Source organism: Dermacentor andersoni, chromosome 6 (assembly GCF_023375885.2).
Source record: "Dermacentor andersoni chromosome 6, qqDerAnde1_hic_scaffold, whole genome shotgun sequence".
NCBI classification, from domain to species: Eukaryota; Metazoa; Arthropoda; class Arachnida; order Ixodida; family Ixodidae; genus Dermacentor; species Dermacentor andersoni.
The window spans coordinates 118363615-118368854 of NC_092819.1; the positions used below are offsets into that span (position 1 = coordinate 118363615).

Consider the following 5240-nt stretch of genomic DNA (forward strand, 5'->3'; position numbering starts at 1 on the left):
GTTTGTGACGTTTGAATTTGGCGCCTTTTCCCGCGCATGCCATTAGCTCCGGCCGGTGCACTGCGTTACTGCGCTAAAGAAAGTAGTTCATCAAAGAAGCGAAGCAAAAAACTTTTATACACTTGCAAATCGCAACAATTGTTCAGTAATAACATGAAACTACATAATTTGTTATCCAATGGTACAATTTATGATAATATAAGCGTGTATTTGTATGAGTGTACATGTATGATTGCGCGTTTGCGCTGTTGATGCTTGGCGCATTCCGGCGAGTTCGTGCACGCCGTTAGCTTGATAGTTTCTTGCGTTTTCTGTGTTCTTTGTGTGCTTCGCTGTGACATCTTTGGAATATTCCTGCGTGTTGCTCGCTTTTTATGGACTTGTTGCCTCGAAGATCGCCATGATCGCCTCCGACTCAGCGACATCAAGGGTGAGTGAGTGTTTCGAATTCCCCTTGTTCGTCCATTGCGACGCGGTGAACGGAAGCGGGGAAATGATTTCAGCGCTTGTGTGTGTCTTCCGCGCGCCTCTTTTCTAGTTTTCATTCCTAGTACTATCCTTCCGTTGCGAGAATGGGTTGTACAGCACTAGATTTGTGGTAGATAACGTGGAGTTTTGTCCTGGTTTAACTTTACACTCCGCTTGTGGTGACGTAAGGCAGCTATGTGGTGCCACCTAAAACAGGGCATGTTGTACGCCATGATTTAACAGGGATAAGCGGGCTAGTTGGTAGTCGTTAATGGAATGCATCATGTAACCGCACTGAAATGTTTAAATGTGAGATTTCCCGTAGTAAATCTTAGTTGAAGTTCCGCGCCTGTCTTGTGTGTTCCTTCCTTGTCCCTTGTTTTTCAGTGCGGTTACATGATGCATTCCATGTACGCCATGATTTCTGATACGGTGTTCGAGCACCGATTAAGTTAGCCTTATTAATGAGCGCAAAACAATGCGACGTGAAACCATCCGATCTGTACTGTAATCGAAGATATTTCGTTTGCGCCACGCTAGTAGGTGTGTGAGCGAGCTTTCAGCAAAAGGTGGGGGGGGGGGTGCGGTGGGATTGGCGAAAGTGTATTCTGTTGCGCTGTTCCCTTCAGGATCGAGTGACTCCGCGGTGCTTCAAGGCCACTATCTGGCACGCCGTGCGGCCGATGTTCGCGCGATCGGAAAACACAGAGGAGGCTGTCGCGCAATAATAATAAAGAATTTCAAGGGTGTACATGCGTTACGTGAGATACAATAGAGGTGATGCCACAGAGTGCTGCGAAATCATCGAGTTATACGCCTTGCCAACCGCGTGCGTTTTGTTTTCCCCCAGGTCGCGCGCATTCAACTTTATTTTTTCATCTTCTCCGTTCGTCGCCATCGAGTGCTTCGCCCAAACGGCTTCGCGTAGGCGCTCTTTGCATTCACGGAAAGGCAGATTTCATGGCACTCCAGGTCCTACAACATTCAAAATAATGTAATTTCGTGAAATTGCAGCTTTTCGCACTTCAGTAACTGATTTAACAATAGTTTTAAAATCAGTAAAGGAACGAGATGCCTGGCATATCTGCGTTGTCGTCCCACTGTGTTTCGAGGCGGCATGTATACGTTATCGGCAACATAAACATCAATAATTAGCATTGTTTCTTGTGGCCATACAGGTAGCTAGTTATGTCGAAAAGCAATTTTTGCTTTGAATCAGAGCACTATAGAGGGAACAGATTGAAAGGGGAGCGCATCGTTGTGAACTAAATCATGACGCTTTGCCACAAGCTTGGAATAATATTTGTCGAAAGAGCAGTTCTGTGAAATTCTTTCTTTGAGAGTAAGCAAAACTTCAGTAGCATCAGGTAGACGAGGAGTAAAAGAATGTAACACTGGTTTTATATGAAGGAGCTGCCTTTAATATGTGGCCATAACAGTTAAGTAGATGCGTGGAAATAATGTTTAAAGTAACTAGAGGAATGCGAAATAAATTTTTTGACAAGCTCACACTGCCATTGGCAAGAGCGGCCACACTTTAGTGTATTCAATGACTAGTCATTTGTATCCGTCCATTTATGTCAGCCTAATGGTCCATGTAGCTCTTTTGATTGTCGTTTTTGCTGCATCGTGGCTTCACGTTTTAATACTGACATCTTTTTTCAGATTCAAAATGAGCTGGGAGAGGCCCCAGCTGGAACGGTAAAAGTGAATTCTTTGGCTGTAGCGTCACGATGATCAAATACAGTGATACCGTGAAAATGTATTGCAGGAAGCAGAAAAAACAACAACATTGCTGATGCAACTGCAACGCATTTGCTCCAGTGATCAATTGGTGCAGAGTGCCTTCATTAGGAGACATGGTGCCTTTATGCACTCAGCTTAAAGACTTTGCAACTGCACCGGGACTGGGAGTGAATTTCATTGTCACTTGTGAACATATTAAACGCGGAATGTGCCTTTTTCAGTGTATATGCCTGATATGAGAGGGGCGTTCAGAAACTTAGTGTGGACATTAGTGGTCTGCATGAGTGCACATCTTTCTAGTTTTACCAGAACGAAGGTATTATGACCTATGTCATACAGCAGTGCACAGCTAGAGGTATCAAACCAGAACAGCAGCACCCTTTGAGAAAGTTGGCTGAAGAACGAGCAGCGATCGGGGCTTTCTGCATTTCAAGGGCCAAATTCCAAAAAGATTGATGCCGAGCTGGACGGTGTGAAGTGCCGGTCACCACATGCTGTAACCAGCATGGCATTTTTAATCTCCTTGGCATTATGTCTCGTTAAGATACAGAAATTGCATCACTGCTCATAAAGAAATTGGAAATTGGGAGGTTGAGGGGAAGTGGAAGGGCTCCCCTCTGGAGCAGCCAGTGCATGCCCTTTGCTATACTGATGATCCTACCTTAATGAGAACCAGTGATGCATGTTAACCTATTACGCAGCCAAGTGCATTCCTTGTTTTGTATTAAGGGGGACACTAGTGACACCTTAAATGAATTTAAAATAAAGCATCGTCTTAAATAACTACTTCTGTAACTTTCTTGGTAGTTGTTTGTTTATTAGAGAAAATAAAGCTCAAAGTTCAATTTTCTGAGTATCGCCCCAAAATCTTTGTGCTGACACCTCATTGTCACATCATGGATTCCAAGTATTTTTTCAAACTTGGGCTGTATTGGTTCTGTAAAAGTTCCTGACGCTTTTTATTTTGGGTTTTTGGAATACGATGAACATCTTTATTTGTAAAAAAAATTGCTACACCTCAACAGACATCAAAATCCATGACGTCACAGCAAGCGGGTGTGGTAACTTCAAGGCAGCACTGCCACCAATCTTTCCTCTTGCTGCTTTTACAGTTTACTCAGCCTCTTGTCACGGTATGAGTGAATCTCTTGAATTGTAGGAAGGTCATGTACAGATACATCTAAAATAACTTTTCTCTTTAGTGCTTTCATGCCGTAGTTGCTTAGGGGTGTTGGCACAGCTCCGCTAAGCACGAGGTCACAGGATCAAACAGCCGCATTTTGATGGAGGTGAAATACAAAACTGCCCAGGTATCTTGCAGCCTGATTTGGTAAAAATTAGTCCAGAGTTCCCCACTAAGGCGTGCCTAAACATCAGATTGTCGTTTTGGCACTTAAAATGCCAGAATTTAATTAATTTAATTTTGCTTTAGTGCTCCTTTAAGCTGTAGAATTCATGATCTTTGCAAAAACTCATGCTCAAAGTATTCTCCATAAAGATTAAATAAACAGTAGATATAAGTGTCTATTTATATTTTGAATTGTGGTGATACGTGATGACTATTAGAACGGTGGTACGAGACAGACAGAATTGTAATACAATGTATGACGGCACGATGATGCACATCGAGGAAATGACTGAGTTTCCCTAGAGGTCCCTGACATGGACATCAACTGACTATCCACAAACTTCTGAGTTCACTCCGTGATCTTGTGCAGCCTGTGCTTTGCGAGTCGATTAATTTAATTGAGGTGGTGGTTGGCACATACTGTCCTTGCAGCTTATGTACATTTCATACAGTGGAGTGGAATCTCACATATTACTTCTGCAGCACAGCTAGCTAACGTGACCTGTAGTGGTAATCTTAGTAATGATCGACAATCATGTCCCTCTTTGAGCTCCTAATGCTGCTTGCCAACACAAGCAGCAACAGTTGCCCAAGATAGCGGGAAGGAGATTCATTGAAAAGTGGCATATGCCCAGGGTCGCATACCCAGTCACCCAAGCTGTTCCAACGGTTGATTTTGAACTCTTCCCTTAACATAGCAGCCCAATCTCCCCATTAGACCATGGACTACCTATTGACACAAATGGATGGGAAAACAGAGACAAACACCTGAAAATATGAAGTATCCTAAGAATGGTAATCACAATAAATAGTACTAGATGTGCATTAGCGCAAGCTCTTGGGCCAGTTGGTGCGTGATGAACTTGAAAAAGGGGGGTACCAGCAAAACAAAGGATGCGCACACACGTAAAAGGCGTTAGACAGGGACGGACGCTGGTCCGTCCCAACGTCCGTCCGTGTCTAATGCCGTTTCCTTGTGTGCGTGTCATTTGTGTTTCGCTGGTACTCCCCTTTTTCAAGTACTAGATGTTTGGATACTTTGGTTTATTATTCTTGTTTGTGCTGGATTGTTTTTCTGAAACATGTGGCGTCCAGACAGCATAAGAAGCTTGTAAGAAGTCAAGTTTAGCAATCTAGATTTGCAACAGGTACTTTTGTCATTTATTTGCAGTAGGGCTGTTGTGTGAATGTGCTTGAAAGGCTTAAAACTGTTTTGCTAACATATACTTAAACATGCAGGTTCACATAGGTTGAAGGAGTGCACATTGAGAAGGTTATCCTGGCGCAGTTTACCATGGCCTGCCATGGTGGACCAGGAAAGTTTGCAAGGGTCTTGCTTCACCATGTGTTCACAGAGGAGGAGCTCATGGGCCATTTGGGCTTTGGAAATAACACCAAGGGGCAAAAAAGGCTCTTGACCCCACCAGGGTCAGTGCTGTAATAGGCAAGTACCATATATCCTTTCTGGTTGCATTTTTAGATTCACATTTTTTTCTAAAGTTATGAACTTGCCATTGGCATAACAAACGACTTTCAAGTAACCCGTGTGTGCAGTTGCGTGCTACAATAGCCTACCATTTGGAATGACTGTTCACAGGATCTTAAGTGCCTAATGCCGCCATACTCAAATGCTTCTAAAATTTAAAAGCTGCCTTCACTGCTGAAAGTTTTTAGTGGC

General features: G+C 43.4%; 1 long non-coding RNA gene across 1 annotated transcript; it reads left to right on the top strand.

Annotated features, from left to right (window-relative positions):
* Positions 1-214: 214 nt before the first annotated feature.
* Positions 215-4988, top strand: LOC126522262 (uncharacterized). The gene is made up of 3 exons (XR_007597369.3): positions 215-430; positions 2134-2169; positions 4802-4988. It is a non-coding gene; the product is annotated as an uncharacterized lncRNA (long non-coding RNA).
* The last annotated feature ends 252 nt before the right edge of the window (positions 4989-5240 follow it).